Here is a 13,877-nt window from a genome sequence, read left to right on the forward strand (position 1 = left end):
GCGTATATCCAAACACCTCTACTCAAATTTTTTCGTGAATGTATTTTTTTATGGCGCTTTTCAATAAAAAAAAATCGGTCGAACATTATAGGCTTAACTATGGTTTCATAGAGCCAAAGAACTATTATTGGTTAGAGTCCCCACCTTTTAAAAATGGCTTCGCTGTAGCAATATGTACATGGCAAACTATAACTGCCTTGCTATTTCTTCGATGTTGGGTTTCCACTAGAACTTCTTGCCTAGGATGAGCACAAGGAACTTTACTCTGTCAGCAGGCCGAAGACGCGTTACTTCCATTGTAGGTACTTTATTCTTCTTGTTGAATAAAATCTCGGTCTGGCTTTACGGAGAGGCCGTTTTTAACAGCCCTTACTCACATTACGTTGTGCTTATTCGCTCCCTAATTCCACCACAATCGTTCTATCACAACGAACTTTGAAGATAAGATGCTCTCCAAGCTCCAAACTTATTGAAACCTCCAATGACTGCTTCCGACAGAATGTAAGATCTTTGACGGATCCTCAAGATGAAGTTCGCGTTTGTACTAATATATGGTATATATTATTTATTATATATGGTATATATTAATTTATATTACACTTGTTTGCAACCTTATTGCGAGGACACCGATAAAGCAATAATCAGTTCGAATGCCTACAACTATCCAGTTTTGCGACAGCATATGAACTAGGGGTTGTCCAGCTATGGCCAGGCTTGCGGGGAAATTTCCCTTTCTTGTTAGCTTTGCAGTTAACAAAGATGATGGGGGCATATTGATGACCGTATAAATATATAGAATGTTAAGACATTCTATTTGATTCTATCAAATAACCAGCAAGTAAAAAAGAACATGTATTTGCTGTATTTACTTTAAGTGTGATAGCTCTCGGGAACGAATCGTTTCTAGAATAAACTATGCCAAATTGTTTAACTCTTTTACAGATGTGTATTATATATATTAGGGTGGGTCGAAAAAACATTCGTTTTGTTCTCTGAAAATTTTGTTTATAGACACTTTTAAGAAAGGCTGAACTAGCACTAATCTAAGGATAGCAAAGATAAACAGCATAGTCGCTCACCATAAAAATAGACGAACATTGATTGCACTTTAGAGGATGTCTTACGGTACCTTATTGCTACCTTTCTTATATCCTTATGAAGCATCCTAAATTTTAAGAATATCTCCCAATTTAAGAAAGGTAATGTATATTCGTATGTGTGTCATAGTAGATTGTTAAAACGATAATAGAATACGATTATCCGAATACGCATATAAAACGTGAGCACACTTAATTTTATGGGATTTGTATAAAATATGTTTATTAATACTTTTGGAATGGCGAATATCATTAACCGCAATAGCTTATGCTACTTTAAATTCAATACTGCCGGTTTTTGATATATTAGAGATCTTTAGGATGGAGAAATAAATAATAAAATGTCAATACATCTATATTAGTCTTGACATATGGTGTTTATATCATAGGAAACTAGCATAAATCAAAGCTACTTTAAAATGCATAAATTTATATTTATTAAAAAGGTGAAGGTAATAAAAGTTAAAACAAATCTCTACTATTAGGGTTTATGGAAAAGGCAAAACATTTTGAAAAACAAATTTATGAAAAAATGTTTTTCCCTACAGGGATACTTGTTTGAGTCTATTTCAGGTATGCAAGTAAAAGGCAAATGCAGAGTATTGGGCATTAAATAACGTGCGAGCACGCTTTATCATTGTTGCAACAGACGGCATATTTTTCTTAAATGTAATGAAATTGGGGAGACTTTCACTGCGGCGAGAAATAAGTGGGCATAAAATATGAACTTAAGAGGATTATAAACACACCCAGACGAACAGATACCACAAAATTTGTCACAATTGAAAACCGCATAATACTCTTATACTTGCGCCTTTAGGGAAACATTTAACATTATATTGTGGTTTTGACATACTTATTAATGTAAATATATAGAATTATGTATTGTCTCTTACTCATTAATAGAGGCCTATAATATATTTGTACAGAAGTGTGTAAAAAAACATCAATATATAATGAGCAGAGTTGTTCAATTTTTTTTGTGAATTGAAGAGTGAAAAATTGATAGACATATATTTTAAGTCAATGCATGAAAATAATAGGATTTCTGTGTCCAATTGGCAAATATATTTCTTGATACGACTATTGATATACATAGCTGTGACCGACTTAAAAATTATGGAATAATTTGTATATTTCTACAAGCAAGTTTAATCAAATACGAAATACAATCCTATCAACAAGCACAGTGCTCCATTCTAGAGTGCTTTACTGTATCCAGAAATTAATTTACCGCATACATAAAAAATTTAAAACACCCCTACCCCCCTCCCCCCACTGTTAATTCAAGATCTATCTACTCAAACAAACACACAGTATACAGAAATATTTTCCTTGATTGGCTAACAGCTTTTATCGAACCTTTACGTTAGTAAGGAAATAAGAAACCCAATAACAAATTGCTAAATAACGGAAACAATCAAGTGATCATGAAAAATAATTGATGTATAACCACCACCTATTCGTTTTCTGGTTGTCTGGGGGTTGATGATTGCTATGGTTAGTTTTGTTGTTCCTCAACACTTTTCAGACGCAAGCCAAGAACTTACATTTTTTTCGATATATTCAAAATATACTAAAATTACAGTTTAGCTTTTAGATTTAACTGCTGTGAGTAAATTAGCCACTTCCAAATTTCAGCATTGTCTCAACTGATCTCCAGAAATGCAACAAAATACCGCAACAGCTGTTGGTTGATAACTGGCTTTTTAACGTTGCCCACTTTTTATTTTACCTTTGCATATATGCAGTTGACAGTTAAAACAAAGTTGAAGGAAAGTTTTTGAATGTTTGACACATTAAACTTTTTGAGTACCACAATGCTAAAAATTTTGAATATTTGCGGAATGGAAACATAATAGATTTACAAAATTACAATAAATCATAAAGATTCTAAAAATCCATTGTTTTACAAATACTTATATTTAATAATAAAAATGTGTATCTCCTGTTGAATAAGTACAATCGGGTTACGATATACATACGATATCTTTGGGTTTAGTGAATTTGGCAGTAGGCTGCTTCCGTACGGCCAAACTTAGAACAGTGCATACATATTTCACCTAAATCAGATTATTCTAATAGTGCTAAATAAAACCATCCATTCTATTCAAAAATCAATGCATTTATTTTACACCTTAAATAAGTACATATGGCTTTTATGATATTCATTTTTAAAGAGTACACTATGTTATTTATCCTCATGCAAAGTGCATATAACTAAAAGAGATAAAATCAACGCTGTCATCATCAAAAATATGCCCAAAGACAAGCATGGGAAACCTCTCATCAAGGATAAATCGAAAGTTCGCAGAGAAAAAGAGAAATGCAGACAAGAAGTGCTTCGCAAACGGTTAGATGATACCAATTTGTTAGCGTTTTCATTCGATGGCAGAAAAGATGATACTTTAACGATAGATAAAATTGATGAGAAGTATCATACTAGGATGGTTAAAGAACCTCATCTTGTTATTTTGAGAGAACCCAATTCTGAATTGATTGGTTACGTAAGACTGGAACATGAAACCGCTGAATACAAACAACCATATTAAATGGTTTTTTCAACGATAAAAATATATCACTGCATACATTATTTGGAATATGCACTGACGGTGAGCCAACAAACACTGGCCCACACGGTGGCATTATACGACGATTCGAATTGCTCTTAAAAAGACCATTGCATTGGTTTGTTTGCCTTCTACACTTCAACGAACTTCCGTTTCGGCATTTGTTTGAAGCTTTGGATAAATCAACCAGCACTGGACAAAGATCGGCAACCGGAAAACTGAGCCGTCAAATCGAAACTTGTGAAACTCTTCCGGTAAGTTATTGCTATCACTCATTTATTAAACTGTCAACCATTTTTAATTATTTTATTATTATATATTTTTAGGTGGTGGACGGATCCAGAAAATTGAGTTGCAAAATATGCCCCCTGCTCCAGAAAAAAAAAGAATTTTCCAGCGATTCGAAGTACTTATACGACATGGCCCATGCAATTTCTAACATGGTTCCGGTGGATCTGGCTAACATCAAACCAGGGAAAATTGTACATTCTCGGTGGCTCACCAAGGCCGCTAGATTATTGCGATTATATGTGACAACGGAAAATCCAGATGCAAATTTAAGAATTCTGGTTGAATTTATAATTAAATGTTATGTGCCAATGTACTTCAATATCAAGTATTACAGCTCTGTCGTCTACGGCAGTGCATTATTTTCTAGAACCTCGTTTACGCAAAATTGTCAATCAAGTAATTAAAGATAATTCATTTTATGCGCATTCGGAAAATATCTTGTCATCAATGTTGTTTGATGATAGGAAAGAAAAGCGCGACTGTGCCATCAAGAAAATTCTACCTTATCGAAACGATGTTGACGAGCTAATGGAACTTAGAGTTTATAAAAAACCAGATATAAACTTTAATTGCACAAGTTATACGGAAATGATCAATTTGAATGAAATAAATATCGTATTTGAAACACCATTCACGCGAAGCATTCCGTACGATACATTGAAGGAATATTTAAATCAAGATGATCCACCGTTTAATGATCCAAAAATTCCATCACACATACAAGGAACGGAACGACATGTTCAATTGCTAGCTAGCGTTTCCAAACGGGTTATACCGGAAAATGAAGAGGCTGTTATGGCGACGACAAACGAAATTGCCCAGACTTGAAAGTAAAAAAAAATTTTTTTTTTTTTTAGTTTCTTTTCTATAACTCAATTAAATTAATTTTTTCATTTACATATGTTCTGACTAAATAAATTTCTTAAGAGAAAAAATAGATATTATTATAAATAAATAAATAAAAATAAAGAACAACATAGCCATTTATCTGATTTTTTCATGTAAAGGCCAAAAATGGTGATTTTTTGAAATGATTGTATGGGGAAGCCCCCAGGGGAGTTCCAGGGGGTGTGCCACTGGCATGGGGTGCAAAGTTAGTGGGGGTCGGTCATACATTTGGACTAGATTGGATCACTCTAAATGGGTCAATGTGGGATTTTTCAAAATTTGCCCCTACCCAAAAGTTCGACCCAAATTGGGGGACATCAAAATTTGTTTTAGAGGTATGGTTCCTTCGGCAAAGTATCTTATTTTGATCCCTAGAATATGATTTTCATAGAGCAATGGGCGATTTTTAAATCAAGCCGCCCTAATATACATATATATCACAAAAAACTTTTAACCCGTGAATTATTAGAATTCAATAGTGTGCAACATAAAATTCTGAAAAAAAAATATTCATTACCATCTTGCAAAAGTCTGTAAATTATGTTTTTTATACAATATACAAGAAATGTAAATTCAATAGTAGTAGATACACAACTTTTTTAGGATTCCGTTATTTTTTATGATAATACTGTCAATGTAAAAAGCCATGTAAGTTACCCTATTCACATTATGTATTAATATTAATAATGTCTAAGAAATTAATAAATCTTAGTCAGTTGTAAATGACAAATATCGAACATAATGTTAGTATTGTATTAAAGTGAGGTCACTATAAATATATACATACTAATTTGAATTATTACGTATAATTCCCTTCTATGCAGAATATTTTTGTAATCATAATTTATATGTTAGCAATTTATTAGTTCTGTGTCGACACTTCTACAATTTATCATATGAATAAATAACCGATGCACAGTGGCATTTCGGCGGAAAAAATAGGATTTTTCCACTTTCCAATTTCAAAACTTTAATGATTTTGTTTTGTAAAGAAATATTTAGATAAGAAAAATTCAACAAGGTTTTTTATAAAAAGTGAAATTTTATAGTTAAAAAACTAACAGAAGTCGACGGAAAGTTATTCAATAAAATCAGATTAAAATTATTGTCCAAATAAAGAATTTTTTTTGTGTGTAAGTTTATAGCTATGGCTTTTCTTTTATTTTTTAGTGAAAATATAGCACCTAATTGTTTATAAAAAAAAAATTTATTGAAATTGGCAAAGTAAGCTAATTTTTATAATTTTTCAAAAATTATACTAAAAAATATCAACTTTTCATTTTTTGATGGAAAAAAACTTTATGTGCTTTGCCTTGCATTTTTTGATGGAAAAAACTTTATGTGCTTTGCCTTGCTTAGCCCTTTTACTATAAAAAAATGAAAGTTCCGAGTCTGTACTTTCAATTAAAGACAAAAAAACAACCGCCAATTACCGTCACTTTTAGTAACATCGATTTTAATTTCAAAAGTCACTTCCAATATTTCAAACAAATGGTCAATAAGACAAAAAATGTAGTATACTTTCAGGCCTATATTGATTCTTCAATTGTATTAGCATTAATAATTGATGCTGATTTAACAAAGATGCAATACAATACCATAAGAAATGTTTTGCAATCTGAAGGGTATAATATTCTTCCACCTTACAACAAGCTATCGACTGAAAAAGAAAAATGCTATCCAGAAAACATTAATGTAACGGAAATAAGCGCTTCAGTCAATCTTCAAAGTTTGCTGGACCACACAACAAATCGAATTTTTGAACAGAAACATTGGAGTCACTGTCGCCGTGCAACTATGCAGAATAGGGTGTCCGTTATTTACCAAATTGATTATTTTTGACGAGACGCCCCCTACGCTTTTGGTTTTCCATCTAAAAAAAAATATCAGACCATAAAAAGCCCTTAATTTTCATAATAAACCTTGCCCCAAACACGATACATTTCCCATTGAAATTACATGGGATTTTGCAACTTTTTACGAATATTTTTTTTTATCCGGATATAGCACGTAATTGGAACTGACAGAGTAGCATCATAAAATTGATGAGAAGTATCATACTAGGATGGTAAAAGAACCTCATCTTGTTATTTTGAGAGAACCCAATTCTGAATTGATTGGTTACGTAAGACTGGAACATGAAACCGCTGAATACAAACAACCAAATTAAATGGTTTTTTCAACGATAAAAATATATCACTGCATACATTATTTGGAATATGCACTGACGGTGAGCCAACAAACACTGGCCCAGACGGTGGAATTATACGACGATTCGAATTGCTGTTTAAAAGACTATTGCATTGGTTTGTTTGCCTTCCACACTTCAACGAACTTCCGTTTCGGCATTTGTTTGAAGCTTTGGATAAATCAACCAGCACTGGACAAAGATCGGCAACCGGAAAACTGAGCCGTCAAATCGAAACTTGTGAAACTCTTCCGGTAAGTTATTGCTATCACTCATATATTATAATTGTCAACCATTTTTAATTATTTTATTATTATATATTTTTAGGTGGTGGACGGCTTCCAGAAAATTGAGTTGCAAAATATGCCCCCTGCTCCAGAAGAAAAAGAATTTTCCAGCGATTCGAAGTACTTATACGACATGGCCCATGCAATTTCTAGCGGCGTGGTTCCGGTGGATCTGGCTAACATCAAACCAGGGAAAATTGTACATTCTCGGTGGCTCACCAAGGCCGCTAGATTATTGCGATTATATGTGACAACGGAAAATCCAGATGCAAATTTAAGAATTCTGGTTGAATTTATAATTAAATGTTATGTGCCAATGTACTTCAATATCAAGTATTACAGCTCTGTCGTGTGCGGCAGTGCATTATTTTTCAAGTTTATTGGATGGTCACGATTTCTAGAACCTCGCTTACGCAAAATTGTCAATCAAGTAATTAATGATAATTCATATTATGCGCCTTCGGAAAATATCTTGCTATCAATGTTGTTTGATGATAGGAAAGAAAAGCGCGACTGTGCCATCAAGAAAATTCTACGCTATCGAACCGATGTTGACGAGCCAATGGAACTTAGAGTTTATAAAAAACCTGATATAAACTTAAATTGCACAAGTTATACGGAAATGATCAATTTGAATGATATAAATATCGTATTTGAAGCATTCCGTACGATACATTGAAAGAATATTTAAATCGAGATGATCCACCGTTTAATGATCCAAAAATTCCATCACACATACAAGGAACGGAACGACATGTTCAATTGCTAGCTAGCGTTTCCAAACGAGTTATACCGGAAATGTAGAGCCGTGCGAAATTGCCCAGACTTGAAAGTAAAAAAGACTTCAAACAATAATTTTTTTTTAATTTCTTTTCTATAACTCACTTAAATTAATTTTTTTCATTTACATATGTTCTGACTAAATAAATTTCTTAAGAGAAAAAATAGATATTATTATAAATAAATAAATAAAAATAAAAAAAAACACAGCAATTTAGCTGATTTTTTCATGTAAATCACCAAAAATGGTGATTTTTTGAAATGATTGTATGGGGAACCCCCAGGGGAGTTCCAGGGGTGTGCCACTGGCATGGGTGGATCGGCCGTCCAAAGTTAGTGGGGGTCGGTCATACATTTGGACTCGATTGGAGCACTCTAAATGGGTCAAAGTGGAATTTTTCAAAATTTGTCCCTACCCAAAGGTTCCAACCAAATTGGGGGACATCAAAATTCGTTTCAGAGGTATGGTTCCTTCGGCAAAGTATCTTATTTTGATCCCTAGAATATGATTTTCATAGAGCAATGGGCGATTTTTTTGCCTCCCCACAAATCGACCCGGCCTAATGTACATGCTGTACTCGTAAATCCTGAAAATGCCTTTGGTTTAAAACATAATATTTGTTATTTATTTACTTTTAGGTGCGTATGGTTCGTACCTATATTTTGCGGGTTTATCCGACTTATTGCTATAGTAAACATGTGTATGCGTTGTTTGCTTTTATTAGTTTTATTTGCGGTTATTTACAATTTCTAATTTTATTGATTTGGTATACCGGTAATGTATGTATTCTTTGCCTTTTCTGAAATGGTTTGCATTTTATTTATTCTCAGATATGGCCAGAATGGGTACTCCTTAACCCTGGAGTTAGGACTGTGACAATAAAGGGATCTTGCGAGGGGGTTGCCGTGAATGGAAAGTTCTTCGCAATTAATTTGATGCTTTGTATAGGTGATTCCCATAAATGTTGCGTCAGTAATCATAAGTGGCGGAGGCCACCCTGGGGGGTCGAAAAGTGACAGATATTTGAATTTTTATTATTGTCAGATTGAATTCTGACTTTGGTTTTTCTACCTTTATGTGGGGTATTAGAAAATTGTGGCTCTATTGGTTGTCGTACGACATACCGGCCATTATTTGATCGAGTAGTTTTGGCTTTAGAGAAGTGCTCACAATACTGATCTTGTATAATTTTGTTTGTTGTTGGAAGTTTCCTTAACTTTTGCAATTTCCTTAATTTAGAATTAAGGTATTTGTCCTCAACTTGAGTTGGTATGGTGGAAACTGGTTCTGCAACTAGTCCACTTTGTATTTCGCTGTGCAGCGTTTGAATTTTTTGTGCCTTTGAGCAACATTGTGTCTCTTGGCAATTTTTACAGTTTTGGGTTTCGGGATTTGCTTTTGCAATTAAACCCGTGGTTTTTTTAATATGCGCCCTTTTTTGGTGTGATAGCGGATAAGTGCTATAGTGAAGCATTGTATGGTGTCTTCTGTGACAATGGAAACAATTAAATTTGCTTTTGCAATTTTTAAATGTATGCGCATGTGACAGACAATTTGTGCAAAGTCTTTTTCAGCTGACAAAATTATTTCGTTCGTTAACTTTTAAGCTTTTAAACCTCTCGCAAGATTTACGTTTATGCCCTCTTTTACATAGTTCGCATGACGTAAGTTTTCGTTGTTCAGATGTGAACGATTGCGTTTTGAGAAAGTTTTTGTTTAAATTTTTGTTGCTTCTAGCTTGGGGCCTATTGAAGCTTCGGTTTTGATCGTGTTTAATGTTCTTGGTATTAATTATATTTTCTTCTAACCTTTACGCAATTTCATATTGGGTGGTGAGAAAATCTTTCATTTGTTGCCACGTTGGGCACTTTTTTCGTGACGAGAGCGATTGCTCCCATAGAAGTAACGACTTTTCTGGTAATGCGGCGGTGCAAATGTTTACCAGAATTGGATCCCAGCTGTCTGTCTCTGGAAGGACGGCCATTCTTCATAACATCCGTAAAAGGTTTCTGTGTCACATGCGGGCACCTCGAGGTGGATGCCTGAACTTGCCCTTTGACTGTCTACGAGTATTTGTGGCAGCTCTACTCTACTGTGAAGAGTAGGTGCAATTGCTTTAATGAGCTTTAGTTGATCGGAGATCATAGCTTTTGTTTCTTCGAACTGGTCTAAGCAGTTTTCGTATATGGTGTAAGCAGATAATTTAAAATTTTGTGGTAGATCTGAATCGTCAGATTCTACAATGGCGTCATGAGCCGCTTGGAGGCGAGTCCAAAAATTTTTCAGATTTTGACTTTTTATTTCTTACAACGATTCCGAGTTTTCGGGAATCGGTGAAGAGGCAAATCTAGTGCAGTATCTTGTTAAACTTTCACTTTCTGATATAAATCTAGCAACCTGTTTTGAGCGTGTAGCTCCAGGTGTATTTTGATTTGTGTCCTCATTAACCATTTTTGTATTTTTTTTATTTTAATTAATATATGTCGGTATATAGGCACACCCTAATACTTGGCTTGTGTGTACTTGTTTTTGTGCAATTGAAAGCTCGTCGAAGAGATCAATATGCTTTGTATATAAGTATGTACGAATTGTTTGTGCTAATGATTATGCTTTGTTCGTAAGCAATTGAGAGCTCGTTAGAGAGATAGTTCGCTTTTTGTGCACAATCCTGCTTGTTTTATGTTCGTTCTGGGGAGAGAGCGCGAAAAAGGAATTGAAAAAAAGGTGCACTCGTTTATATGTAAATATGCACTTTGTAAATATATTTCGCAATATGGTATATGTATTAAATAAATATGCTTATATGTATGTATTTTTGTTTCTGTTTTTATTTTTTAGTTTATATTTTCAAATATGTCCTTCTCAATTTTTGTATGCAGTCCTGCTTATTACTTTATTAAGCACAAGGGGCACTGCCGGAAATTTGTCATAGATTTTTGAATTTTTGGTTTTTTGGATTTAGACCAAAGTAAGTATATATCGGGTGATTTTTTAAGAGCTTGATAACTTTTTTTAAAAAAACGCATAAAATTTGCAAAATCTCATCGGTTCTTTATTTGAAACGTTAGATTGGTTCATGACATTTACTTTTTGAAGATAATTTCATTTAAATGTTGACCGCGGCTGCGTCTTAGGTGGTCCATTCGGAAAGTCCAATTTTGGGCAACTTTTTCGAGCATTACGGCCGGAATAGCCCGAATTTCTTCGGAAATGTTGTCTTCCAAAGCTGGAATAGTTGCTGGCTTATTTCTGTAGACTTTAGACTTGACGTAGCCCCACAAAAAATAGTCTAAAGGCGTTAAATCGCATGATCTTGGTGGCCAACTTACGGGTCCATTTCTTGAGATGAATTGTTCTCCGAAGTTTTCCCTCAAAATGGCCATAGAATCGCGAGCTGTGTGGCATGTAGCGCCATCTTGTTGAAACCACATGTCAACCAAGTTCAGTTCTTCCATTTTTGGCAACAAAAAGTTTGTTAGCATCGAACGATAGCGATCGCCATTCACCGTAACGTTGCGTCCAACAGCATCTTTGAAAAATACGGTCCAATGATTCCACCAGCGTACAAACCACACCAAACAGTGCATTTTTCGGGATGCATGGGCAGTTCTTGAACGGCTTCTGGTTGCTCTTCACCCCAAATGCGGCAATTTTGCTTATTTACGTAGCCATTCAACCAGAAATGAGCCTCATCGCTGAACAAAATTTGTCGATAAAAAAGCGGATTTTCTGCCAACTTTTCTAGGGCCCATTCACTGAAAATTCGACGTTGTGGCAGATCGTTCGGCTTCAGTTCTTGCACGAGCTGTATTTTATACGGTTTTACACCAAGATCTTTGCGTAAAATCTTCCATGTGGTCGAATAACACAAACCCAATTGCTGCGAACGGCGACGAATCGACATTTCACGGTCTTCAGCCACACTCTCAGAAACAGACGCAATATTCTCTTCTGTACGCACTGTACGCATTCGTGTGGTTGGTTTAATGTCCAATAAAGTAAACAGTGCGAAACTTGGTCACAATCGCATTAATTGTTTGCTCACTTGGTCGATTATGTAGACCATAAATCGGACGTAAAGCGCGAAACACATTTCGAACCGAACACTGATTTTGGTAATAAAATTCAATGATTTGCAAGCGTTGCTCGTTAGTAAGTCTATTCATGATGAAATGTCAAAGCATACTGAGCATCTTTCTCTTTGACACCATGTCTGAAATCCCACGTGATCTGTCAAATACTAATGCATGAAAATCCTAACCTCAAAAAAATCACCCGATATGTATAGATTTAAGGATATATACATGGATGTGTACATGTAATGATATAGATTATATACACATGTACTAGATTAAAATGCGGTAATTTGAATTTTACAGTATAGTGAGCCGTAAATTAAAAAAGTTTGGGTACCGTTTTTCGCTAAGTTTTAACTAGAAAAACCGTACTATACATATGTATGTATATTTGTGCATATATTAAATATGAAATGAAATTAATACGCTCACTCTGATTTGGGGTTAACGTATGTATGTAAGCATATGCCCCTTTTCTTGCCAATTCCTTTTGTCTTCTTCCACGGTCTTCCAGCTGCCTGACTTCTTGTGCGTATTGTTGTTTGTATGTAAGTTTATGTTTTAAGTTCGCGCCCGAATGTTTGTTGTATTTATATATTTTTATTTTGTGTTTTTTTGTGTTTGTAAAATTTTGTATATTTCGGCTATGTAAGTTTATGTTCTTGTCACCGCAGCTTTGTTTTTTTTCGTACCACTGCACTTTGTTTCGTTTTATTTTAGAATTACACTTTGTTTTCGTTTTTGTCATCAAAATTATTTATTATTGTTATTATGTTAATTTATTGTTTATAATTTGTCTGTGAAAAATCGAAGGTGCATTTCGTTTTTCGCGCCCGTTTTGTGTTTTTTGTTTTTAGGTTTCGCGCGTTTGTTGTTTATATTTTGTAATTGTAACTAATTGTCACCTCTGATATGTGTATGCATATCTTTGTGAGCCGCTCCACTTATTTTTTTTCTTATTTGTTTTTTATTTTAGCCCACTGCGGTATTTCGATTTGGTTGTTTTTTTTTATTTTTATTTTGTGTCACTGCACTTCGTAACCGAACTTAGTTTTGTGTTTTAGTATATATGTACGCACTTTGTGTACCAAAATTTATGTTCGCAGTATAATGCGGATTATTGTATATACATATCTACATATAATAAGTGCCTAATTTTTGCTCGCAGCCAAATATTAGGCTTTGTGTTCTTTTAGGTTTTTAGTTTTTCGTACACGATTGTGTGGGTTTTAGTTTGTTTAAATCGTTTAACAAACGTCTGAGGTCTATATGTTTTCTTTTCGCAGACCTCTTTTGATTTTTAGTGTTGTTTTTATTAGGGTCACTGCACTTTGTGTATTTTTTTTCTCACTGCACAGTTTTGTTTTGCACTGCACACTTTTATTTGGCTGTTTTTTTGTTTGTTTTTGTTCGCCACTAATTTTGTCACCACGATTTTAGAGTATTTTTTTTCTTTTTATTGGACGGAACCAATAGTGCCATTCGGAATTATTAATTTATTGAGAAATACCAATCACTCAATTTAAATTATTCCACTTACACTCACATTCGCGCGTGTGTTTACAAAGAAAAATCAGTGTATTTATAAAAAGCAGAATATATTTATAATTTTCGTATTAATATATATCTACATATATTATAAAATTGTATTGGTAACGAAGCACAGTCCAATGTTTTGCAATGCTGTATGTCGGCGCGG

This window comes from Bactrocera neohumeralis, chromosome 5 (genome assembly GCF_024586455.1).
Source record: "Bactrocera neohumeralis isolate Rockhampton chromosome 5, APGP_CSIRO_Bneo_wtdbg2-racon-allhic-juicebox.fasta_v2, whole genome shotgun sequence".
NCBI lineage: Eukaryota > Metazoa > Arthropoda > Insecta > Diptera > Tephritidae > Bactrocera > Bactrocera neohumeralis.